The following is a 12,563-nucleotide window of genomic DNA, read 5'->3' as shown; positions in this document are numbered from 1 at the left end:
GGCTGTGGGTGTAACAATGGTATTGATGTCCTCATCACTATACTCGACATTTGCATGTGGTGTTGATGGACTTCATGGAGATTTTATTTGCTTTTCTGCTGTATTTTGCTTGTATGCTAGCCTTGAGTTATGCAGGTATGTATTATATTAAATTCTGGATATACGATGTAATACTATGACATGTGGTTTTATTTTGATATTACATCTTGTACTGTGTGTGCTAGCTATTGATCGAGGGACTAGCACGGTGAGCACAGAGACATCGAATCTTATCAGGTTCGGGTCGTTTTCTTCAAAATATTATTCAGTAGTTCCTCAGCTTGTTCAATAGTTCATTCCCTAAAACACAACCAGCACAACTATCTAGGTAGTCCCTAGAAGCATCGACTAGTCCATTGTAGAAGATATCAAGTATTTCATTTTTCTTAAGCGGATGATGAGGCAAAGCATTAAATAATTGGACAAGCCTCCCTCAAGCTTGTGGGAGACTCTCTTCTTCAATTTGTACAAAGCTAAATATTTCCTGTAAGGCAGCTTGTTTCTTATGAGTAGGAAAATATTTTTCAGAGAAGTAATAAATCATGTCCTAGGGACTACGCACACAACCAGGAGCAAGAGTATTATACCATATTTTAGCATCACCCTTTAATGAGAAAAGTAAATAACATGAGAATATAGTAATAGCAAAAAATTTCATCATGAGCAAATAGGGTGGCTATATCATTTAGTTTAGTAAGATGTGCCACAACAGTTTTAGTTTCATAGCCATGGAAAGGATCAGATTCAGCCAAAGTAATCAATTTTGGGTCGACAGAGAATTCACAATCCTTATCAGTAATGAAGATAGGCGAAGTAGCAAACTTAGGATCATATTTCTTTTAGCATTCAAAGATTTTTCTTTCAACTTGCATAGTAATTTCTTAAGATCATCTCTATCCTTACAAGCAAGAAAGTCCCTAGCTACCTCTCCATCCATAACATAACCCTCAGGTATCTTAGGCAATTCGTATCTAGGAGATCTAGGTCTACTAGGTGTTTCATAATTTCCAGTTTCAGTAATGTCATCAGTTTCAGCATTCTCAATTTCTTTAGCTCTTGCAAGTTGTTCATCAAAAAATTCACCTAGTGGAACATTTCTTATCAAGCAAAGTACTAGCATCATAATAGCATCATTCATAGCAGAAGTAGCATCATCAATTACATTACATTCATAGAAGAAGTAGCATCATCAATTACTTGTGACATATCAGGATTAATTGCAGGCGGTGGTGGTGCAAGCTTACTCAAAACATAAGGTGTATCAAGTGCGAAGCTAGATAACAGTTCCTTACCTCCCCTCGTCTTAGAGGGAACGATTGGTTCTATCATACTTAAGATTCTTCATAGTGATCAAAGATATAAATCCCAAGTGACTTAACAAATATAGCTATGCTCCCCGGCAACGGCGCCAGAAAAAGGTCTTGATAACCCACAAATATAGGGGGTCGCAATAGTTTTCGAGGGTAGAGTATTCAACCCAAATTTATTGATTTGACACAAGGGGAGCCAAAGAATACTTGTAAGTATTAGAAGTTGAGTTGTCAATTCAATAGTATGGTAATTTGATAGCAGTAGTAACGATAGCAATGGTAACGGTAACAGCAGTAGCAATAGTTTGTAGCAGTTGTAACAGTAATAGCAACAATAGTAACTTAGCAAGAACAATAATGCGAAAAGCTCGTACGCATTGAATCGGTGATAATGTTGGATAATATTCATCATATAACAGTCATAACCTAGGGCGACACAGAACTACCTCCAATTCATCAATGTAATGTAGGCATGTTGATGCGGAGCACCTTTCGAGCATCCCCATGGACGCTCCTATTGGGGAACGTAGTATTTCAAAATTTTGCCTACGATCACGCAAGATCTATCTAGTAGAAGTATAGCAACGAGCGGGGAGAGTGTGTCCATGTACCCTCGTAGACCGAAAGCGGAAGCGTTTAGTAACGTGGTTGATGTAGTCGAACGTCTTCGCGATCCAACCGTTGATGTAGTCGAACGTCTTCGCGATCCAACCGATCCAAGTACCGAACGTACGACACCTGCGTGATCAGCACATGTTCAGCTCGGTGACGTCCCTCGAACTCTTGATCCAGTTGAGGCCTAGGGAGAGTTCCGTCAGCACGACGGCATGGCGACAGTGATGATGAAGTTACCGGCACAGGGCTTCGCCTAAGCACTACGACGATATGACTGAGGTGTGTAACTATGGAGGGGGGCACCGCACACGGTTAAGAGAAACTTGATGATGACATCAATACCATTGTTACACCCACAGCCCCTACTGTTACATATACTGGAGCAATTACTAGAGCTCGCGCACGCCAATTAAATTACCAGGTACTTTCGTTTCTTGGTAATGTTTCTAATGTTCATGAGAATATGATGCTGCCTAAATTGGATACATTTGTTTTGCTTACAAATGAAGGGCCTAGCTTGGAGAAGGATGAACATTGGAGCAAGGGGAACAAGAACGGAGTTACAAGTGATGATTTCAGGACTTTGAAGCTACCATAAGGAGTGCATGAAGCCTTGGACGAAATATACAAGATGCCACTTCATAAATTTCGTCCAGAGGCTATTCTAGGTGCTGCGTCACCTTATTATTGGGCTAGGCCCATGTAATTTCGAAATACATAAGTATAGGCTGCTTTTAGAGTCCGTATGTGTGGGGAAACAAGAGATAGGGTTGGTTTCGGACCCCTTCCCCAAGGGCCACGAAATCCCCCCTCTTCCTCCATATATACAACCCTTAGGGCACCGTTTAGACTTTGGGTTTTGTTTAGATTAAAGTTCACCATAGCTGCAACTTCGCGTACTTTGTTTGTGTTCAACGACCAGACAAAGGCGTCATAGGAACCCACGTTGATCAATAAAGCTTTCGTCTTATATTCGCAATATCTAGATTGCTATCTAAGTTTCTTGCTTGTTCTTTGTTTGCCTGCAGGAAACAGACCTTCGTGGTCAGGTTGATCATGCTCCGGCGTGGTCAATAACCTCTCGGAGTTGGTTTAGCGATTGCTAAGGCGCGACGTCCTCGCACGTTCATAGTCAGATTGTCAAAGTCGACTTCCTCCAAAATGATAGCCACCATCTCATCAAAAGACGGGACACCTTTGCCTCTATCAAGTGGTACCAGATTTCCAGGTTGCTCGGTGAGATTTTACAGTTTTTCGTAGTTTAGATCGGGTCTGTTCTTCATACTTACAGTCCACGAAAAAGCCACACAAAAAAATTAGGGTTAGTTCATCATATCCGAACCAATCTGTGCCTTTGCATAATCTTTTTAGGGTTTTTTGCTTTGTTGTATTTGAGGTTGCATCGTCGTGTCAAGTTGCTGGTCTTAGAGTCTAGTCTTTTAGAGTTTCGAGTTCTGTTCATAAGTTGTCATGCCGCCGCCGCACCATCATCATCGCCCCTGCCATCTACCACCACCGCTTACCCGCCACCGCTCTGAATCCGTATCCATATACCACCACCGATCCATATCCATATACCACCACCGCTGCCATATTCTACCACCATATATCCACCACCAATCCGAGTTCTTTTCATATTAGGTTTGTTTTCGAGATCCATCTATTTTCCGTTTCGTGTTTCCTTGCCTGAGTAGGTCTCGAAAAAAAAAGTCTGGAGACCCCCGCGCAGTTTTTAGGCCAAAATTTCGGCGACCAAAAATATTTTTTCCCTATCCTATTTTTAGGCTTTTCTGAGTCTTTTGAGCCACGTGCCATCATAGTGATTTTTTGTCGCACTTTTTTGTCGTGGCTGCCCTGATTTCCGAAAAAAAATGTCAAAAAATTTCGTGCCCATCCTGTCATTTTGAGCTGGGAAGAGTTTTGAGACACTCGCCATTATAGTGATTTTTCACAAAAAAAGAGCGCAAAAAAAAACAAAGCGAAAAAAAGTTCCAGAGTGTGCTTTTCCCTTGTTTACGTGCAGCGCCGTAATTTTGTTAGTGTTCTAGGCTCGCGTCTCTAGCACGATCTAGCCTAGGACCAGCACAGTACCGTCGCTGAGCGTTTATTCAACTTTGCATCTCTAATTGATTATTGCTGACCCTTTTTGCTACCATATTATAAGCCTTCCCAACTCCACATACATCTACATCGTGCGTTTGACTCTCCCTGGTAATCGCTCTATCCAAGCTTTGAGAGTTTTGACTACATCGGTTCCCGATCACTGCCTGCTGCTGGGTAAGAACTGGTAAGAATTTGAGATTTGCTTGACGGATTTGTGACACCCACCACCACCACCACTTGTTAGTAGTCTGTACGATCATATTCTTGTGTGTTTCTAATGCTGCTAACCATGCCAGGATTACAAGCCGACGAGATTGACTGGGAGAACTTAATGAACAAGGAGCTTCATGATAAGTTTCAGCAAATGATGACTGAACAGGTGCAAGATGTGCTGAACAATTTTGAAGAGGCCATGGAGAAGATCACTGGCCTTGAGAAGACGTTCGAAACAAAGCTCGATAACAGATTTAATGAACTACTTGCGCGTCTTCCACCACCGGCTGCACCTGCCGCACCTCTGCAACAACAACAACAACAACAACAACGACGACTACCTCCACGTCGCGAAACAGCCCTCCGCTGAGTGAGCTGTGTCCTTCTTCATCCTGGCCAAACTGTTGGTGCTGCTGTTGATACTTCTGTGGCTCCTGCTGCTGATGAGGCGGAGGATGATTATGCGGGAGATTACGAGGATGAGGTTGATCAAAATCAGAACTACGTGCAACCACCAGCACCACAACCGCCAGGTCGTCCACATGCAAATAATCACAATGGTAGGGCTCTCCCTCAGGTACGAGATCATGACCATCTTCCTAAACTGAAATTGAATATTCCACCATTTGAGGGTAGATATGTTCCTGATATATATCTTACTTGGGAGTTAGAAACCGAACAACGCTTTACATGTTTAGAATATCCCGAGGAGAGACGTGTTGCTGCTGCACTTTGTGCTTTCACTAGTTTTTCTTGTGTGTGGTGGTCCGAACATCGTAGATTATATCCGAATAATATTCCAACTACTTGGGCTGCTTTGAAATTTGCTATGCGTACTCGTTGGGTTCCACCATATTATCAACGTGAATTACTTCAAAAATTGCAGCGTTTAAGACAAGGAAAAAATTCTGTGGAGGAATATTATCAGGAATTACAAACTGGCATGATTAGATGTAGTATTGTTGAGGATAATGAAGCTATGCTTGCATGCTTTATGGGTGGATTAAATAGAGATTCAAACCATTCTAGAGTATAAGGATTATAATAATATCACTCGTTTATTCCATCTTGCTTGTAAAGCTGAACGTGAAGTGCAGGATCGACACGCATTGGCGCGAACTAACTTTTCTGCAGGTCGACCTTCATCATGGACACAACGTGCATCCTCTACTTCCATTGCAACATCACCTCCATCAGGTGCCACCTCCAACCGTGATACAAGAAAGCAGGCACAACCACCACTATCTGCCAAGAGCACACCTGCCGGGCCTGCACAGAGCTCTTCTTCTTCCATGGCATCAACAGGCCACACAAGTGATATTATTTGTCGTCGTTGTAAGGGAAGAGGTCATTATGCGAGAGAATGCAAATCTCAGCGTGTGATGATTGCTACTGAGGATGGTGGGTATGAGTTCGCTAGTGACTATGATGAGGAGACTTTGGCTCTTATTACACGTGAATAACACGGTGGAGATGATTCTGATCATGAGACGCAATACATGGCTCCTGAAGATACTGACAGGTATGAATGTTTCGTTCCTCAACGTGTTTTGAGTGTGCAGGTTACACAAGCTGAGCAAAATCAGAGGCATAATTTGTTCCATACAAAGGGAGTTGTGAAGGAACGTTCTATTCGCGTCATCATAGATGGAGGGAGCTGCAAGAACTTGGCTAGCATGGAGATGGTGGAGAAGCTATCTCTCACCACAAGACCACATCCACATCCTTACTACATCCAATGGTTCAACAACAGCGGCAAGGTTAAGGTAACACGTACTGTTTGTGTGCATTTTAGTATCTCTACATATGCTGATTATGTTGATTGTGATGTGGTACCTATGCAAGCATGTTCCTTATTACTTGGTAGACCATGGCAATTTGATTAAAATTCTGTACACCATGGTAGAAACAATCAGTATACTCTTGTTCATAAGGATACAAATATTACTTTGCTTCCTATGACTCCTGATTCCATTTTTAAAGATGATATTAATAGAGCTAATAAAGCAAAACAGGAGAAAAATAAGAGTGAAAATCAGATTGTGGCAAAAGAATTTGAGCAACAAATGAAGCCTAATAATAAACCATCTAGTGTTGCTTCTGAAATTAAATTGAAAAGTGCATGTTTACTTGCCACCAAATCTGATATTGATGAGCTAGTTTTTAGCAAATCTGTTTTTTATGCTTTTGTGTGCAAAGAGGCATTATTTTCATTCGAGGACGTGCCTTCCTCTTTGCCCCCTGCTGTCACTAACATTTTGCAGGAGTTCGCTGACATTTTCCCACAAGACGTGCCACCAGGATTACCACCTATTCGAGGTATTGAGCATCAAATTGACTTAATTCCCGGTGCATCGCTACCCAACCGTGCACCATACCGTACCAATCCAGAGGAGACGAAGGAGATTATGCGTCAAGTACAGGAGCTGCTCGACAAAGGTTATATACGCGAATCTCTTAGTCCTTGTGTTGTTCCTATTATACTAGTGCCTAAAAAGGATGGTACATCACGTATGTGTGTTGATTGTAGAGGCATTAATAATATTACTATTCGTTATCGTCATCCTATTCCTAGGCTAGATGATATGCTTGATGAATTGAGTGGCTCTACAATATTCTCCAAAGTTGATTTGCGTAGTGGATACCATCAAATTCTTATGAAATTGGGAGATGAATGGAAAACATCATTTAAAACTAAGTTTGGTTTATATGAGTGGTTAGTCATGCCTTTTGGGTTAACTAATGCACCTAGTACTTTCATGAGACTAAGGAACGAAGTTTTACGTGCTTTCATTGGACGATTTGTGGTAGTCTATTTTGATGATATATTGATTTATAGCAAATCTTTGGAAGAACATTTGGAACATTTACGTGCTGTTTTTATTGCTCTACGTGATGCATGTTTGTTTGGTAACCTTGGGAAGTGCACCTTTTGCACTGACTGACTATCTTTTCTTGGCTATGTTGTTACTCCGCAGCCCAAAACGGTCACACAAGTGAGGAGTTTTCTTGGACTCGCTGGTTTCTATAGGCGTTTTGTGAGATATTTTAGCACCATTGCTGCACCTCCCAACGAGCTTACAAAGAAGGATGTGCCTTTTGTTTGGGGTACCGCACAGGAAGAAGCCTTCACGGTATTGAAAGATAAGTTGAGACATGCTCCTTTACTCCAACTTCCTGATTTTAATAAGACTTTTGAGATTGAATGTGATGCTAGTGGAATTGGATTAGGAGGTGTGTTATTACAAGATGGCAAACATGTTGCATACTTTTCTGAAAAATTGAGTGGGCCTAGTATGAACTATTCTACTTATGATAAAGAATTATATGCTCTTGTTCGGACTTTAGAAACATGTCAACATTATTTATGGCCCAAAGAATTTGTTATACATTCTGATCATGAATCTTTGAAACACATTAAAAGTCAAGCAAAACTGAACCGTAGACATGCTAAACGGTTTGAATTCATTGAGACTTTCCCTTATGTCATTAAACACAAGAAGGGTAAAGAAAATGTTATTGCTGATGCATTGTCTCGTCGTTATACTATGCTTTCACAACTTGACTTTAAAATATTTGGTTTGGAGACCATCAAAGATCAATATGTGCATGATGCTGAATTTAAAGATGTATTGCAGAATTGTAAAGAAGGGAGAACATGGAACAAGTTCGTCGTTAACGATGGATTTGTGTTTCGTGCTAACAAGCTATGCATTCCAGCTAGCTCCGTTCGTCTTTTGTTGTTGCAGGAGGCGCATGGAGGAGGATTAATGGGAAATTTTGGCGTGAAGAAGACGGAGGATATACTTGCTACACATTTCTTTTGGCCAAAGATGAGACGGGATGTTGAGCGTTTTGTTGCTCGCTGCACTACATGTCAAAAAGCTAAATCATGACTCAATCCTCATGGTTTATATATGCCTTTGCCTGTACCTAGTGTTCCTTGGGAGGATATATCTAGGGACTTTGTTTTAGGTTTACCTCGAACAAAGAAGGGGAGGGATAGTATATTTTTTGTTGTGGATAGATTTCCGAAAATGGCACACTTTATACCATGTCTTAAAAGCGATGATGCTGTTGATGTTGCTGATTTGTTCTTTCGTGAAATTATTCGCTTGCATGGTGTGCCAAATACTATCGTTTCAGATCATGATACTAAATTTCTTAGCCACTTTTGGAGATGTTTAGGGGCTAAGTTGGGGACTAAACTGCTTTTTAGTACTACATGTCACCCTCAAACTGATGGACAAACTGAAGTAGTCAATAGAACATTGTCTACTATGCTTAGGGCTGTTTTGAAGAATACTAAGAAAATGTGGGAAGAATGCTTGCCTCATACTGAATTTGCTTATAATTGATCGTTGCATTCTACTACTAAGATGTGCCCTTTTGAAATTGTGTATGGTTTCCTACCTCGTGCACCTATTGATTTGTTGCCTCTTCCATCTTCGGAGAAGGTTAATTTTGATGCTAAACAACGTGCTGAATTGATTTTAAAAATGCATGAGCTAACTAAGGAAAACATTGAGCGTATGAATGCTAGATATAAACTTGTGGGAGATAAGGGTAGAAAACATGTTGTGTTTGCACCAGGAGATCTTGTTTGGTTACATTTGCGTAAGGATAGATTTCCCAATTTGCGGAAATCAAAGCTAATGCCACGTGCTGATGGTCCTTTTAAGGTGTTAGAGAAAATAAATGATAATGCATATAAACTTGAGCTACCTGCAGATTTTGGGGTTAGTCCCACTTTTAACATTGCAGATTTGAAGCCTTATTTGGGTGAGGAAGATGGGCTTCCGTCGAGGACGACTTCATTTCAAGAAGGGGAGGATGATGAGGACATCAATACCATTGTTACACCCACAGCCCCTACTGTTACATATACTGGACCAATTACTAGAGCTCGCACACGCCAATTAAATTACCATTGTTACACCCACAGCCCCTACTGTTACATATACTGGACCAATTACTAGAGCTCGCACACGCCAATTAAATTACCAGGTACTTTCATTTCTTGGTAATGTTTCTAATGTTCATGAGAATATGATGCTGCCTAAATTGGATACATTTGTTTTGCTTACAAATGAAGGGCCTAGCTTGGAGAAGGATGAACATTAGAGCAAGGGGAACAAGAACGGAGTTACAAGTGATGATTTCAGGACTTTGAAGCCACCATAAGGAGTGCATGAAGCCTTGGACGAAATATACAAGATGCCACTTCATAAATTTCATCCATAGGCTATTCTAGGTGTTGCGTCACCTTATTATTGGGCCAGGCCCATGTAATTTCGAAATACATAAGGATAGGCTGTTTTTAGAGTCCATATGTGTGGGGAAACAAGAGATAGGGTTGGTTTCGGACCCCTTCCCCAAGGGCCACGAAATTCCCCCCTCTTCCAACATATATACAGTCCTTAGGGCACCGTTTAGACTTTGGGTTTTGTTTAGATTAAAGTTCACCATAGCTGCAACTCCGCGTACTTCGTTTGTGTTCAATGACCAGACAAAGGCGTCACAGAACCCCACCTTGATCAATAAAGCTTTCCTCTTATATTCGCAATATCCAGATTGCAATCTTAGTTTCTTGCTTGTTCTTCGTTTGCCTGCAGGAAACAGACCTTCGTGGTCAGGTTGACCGTGCTCCGGCGTGGTCAATAATCTCTCGGAGTTGGTTTAGCGATTGCTAAGGCGCGACGTCATCGCACGTTCGTAGTCGGATCGTCAAAGTCAACTTCCTCCAAAACAATAGCCACCATCTCATCGAAAGACGGGACACCTTTGCCTCTATCAAAACTTGTGTGTTCTAGGGTGCCCCCTGCCCCCGTATATAAAGGAGGGGAGAGGAGGCCGGCCGGCCCTCCTAGGGCGCGCCAGGAGAGGGGAATCCTACTAGGACTCCAAGTCCTAGTAGCTTTGCACCTAAGGAAGAGGGGGAAGAAGGAAGGAAGAGGGGGAATGGAAGGAAAGGGGGGCGCTGCCCCCTTCCCCTAGTCCAATTCGGACCCAAGGGGGGGCAGCCCCTCTTGGCCCTTCCTCTCTTCCCACTAAGGCCCATCGCGGACCATTAGTTCCCCCGGGGGTTCCGGTAACCCTTCGGCACTCCGATAATTATCCGGTACCTCTCAGAACTCATCCGGTGTCTGAATAACATCATCCAATATATCAATCTTTATGTCTCGACAATTTCAAGACTCCTCGTCATGTCCATGATCTCATCCGGGACTCCAAAAAATCTTCGGTCATCAAATCACATAACTCATAATACAAATCGTCATCGAACGTTAAGCGTGCGGACCCTACGGGTTCGAGAACTATGTAGACATGACCGAGACACATCTCCGGTCGATAACCAATAGCGGAACCTGGATGCTCATATTGGCTCCTACATATTCTATGAAGATCTTTCTCAGTCAAAGCGCATAACAGCATATGTTGTTCTCTTTGTCATCGGTATGTTACTTGCCCGAGATTCGATCGTCCGTATCATCATACCTAGTCCAATCTCATTATCGGCAAGTCTCTTTACTCGTTCTGTAATGCATCACCCCGTAACTAACTCATTAGTCACATTGCTTGCAAGGATTATAGTGATGAGCATTACCGAGAGGGCCCAGAGATACCTCTCCGATACACGGAGTGACAAATCCTAATCTCGATCTATGCCAACCCAACAAACACCATCGGAGACACCTATAAAGCATCTTTGTAATCACCCAGTTATGTTATGACTTTTGATAGGACAATAGGTGTTCCTCCGGTATTCGGGAGTTGCATAATCTCAGAGTCATATGAACATGTATAAGTCATGAATAAAGCAATAGCAATAAACTAAACGATCATAGTGCTAAGCTAACGGTGGGTCTTGTCCATCACATCATTCTCTAATGATGTGATCCCGTTCATCAAATGACAACACATGTCTATGGCTAGGAAACTTAACCATCTTTGATTAACGAGCTAGTCAAGTAGAGGCATACTAGGGACACTCTGTTTGTCTATGTATTCACACATGTACTAAGTTTCCAGTTAATACAATTCTAGCATGAATAATAAACATTTATCATGATATAAGGAAATATAAATAACAACTTTATTATTGCCTCTAGGGCATATTTCCTTCAGTCTCCCACTTGCACTAGAGTCAGTAATCTAGATTACATAGTAATTATTCTAACACCCATGGAGTCTTGGTTCTGTTCATGTTTTTCTCGTGAGAGAGGCTTAGTCAACGGGTCTGCAACATTAAGATCCGTATGTATCTTGCAAATCTGTATGTCTCCCTCCTTGACTTGATCGCGGATGGAATTGAAGCGTCTCTTGATGTGTTTGGTTTTCTCTCTTGTGAAATCTGGATTCCTTCGCCAAGGCAATTGCTCCAGTATTATCACAAAAGATTTTCATTGGACCCGATGCACTAGGTATGACACCTAGATCGGATATGAACTCCTTCATCCAGACTTCTTCATTTGCTGCTTCCGAAGCAGCTATGTACTCCGCTTCACACGTAGATCCCGCCACGACGCTCTGTTTGGAACTGCACCAACTTACAGCTCCACCATTCAATATAAATACGTATCCGGTTTGTGACTTAGAGTCATCCGGATCAGTGTCAAAGCTTGCATCGACGTAACCGTTTACGACGAGCTCTTTGTCACCTCCATAAATGAGAAACATATCCTTAGTCCTTTTCAGGTATTTCAGGATGTTCTTGATCGATGTCCAGTGATCCACTCCTGGATTACTTTGGTACCTCCCTACTAAACTAATAGCAAGGCACACATCAGGTCTGGTACACATCATTACATACATGATAGAACCTATGGCTGAAGCATAGGGAATGTCTTTTATTTTCTCTCTATCTTCTGCAGTGGTCGGGCATTGAGTCTGACTCAACTTCACACCTTGTAACACAGGCAAGAATCCTTTCTTTGCTTGATCCATTTTGAAGTTCTTCAAAACTTTATCAAGGTATGTGCTTTGTGAAAGTCCAATTAAGCGTCTTGATCTATCTCTATAGATCTTGATGCCCAATATATAAGCAGCTTCACCGAGGTCTTTCATTGAAAAATTCTTATTCAAGTATCCTTTTATGCTATCGAGAAATTATGTATCATTTCCGATCAACAATATGTCATCCACATATAATATCAGAAATGCTACAGAGCTCCCACTCACCTTTTTGTAAATACAGGCTTCTCCAAAAGTCTGTATAAAACCATATGCTTTGATCACACTATCAAAGCGTGTATTCCAACTTCAAGAGGCTTGCACCAGTCC

This window comes from Aegilops tauschii, chromosome 5, assembly GCF_002575655.3.
Source record: "Aegilops tauschii subsp. strangulata cultivar AL8/78 chromosome 5, Aet v6.0, whole genome shotgun sequence".
Taxonomy (NCBI): domain Eukaryota; kingdom Viridiplantae; phylum Streptophyta; class Magnoliopsida; order Poales; family Poaceae; genus Aegilops; species Aegilops tauschii.
Note: the sequence above shows the minus strand (reverse complement) of the source record.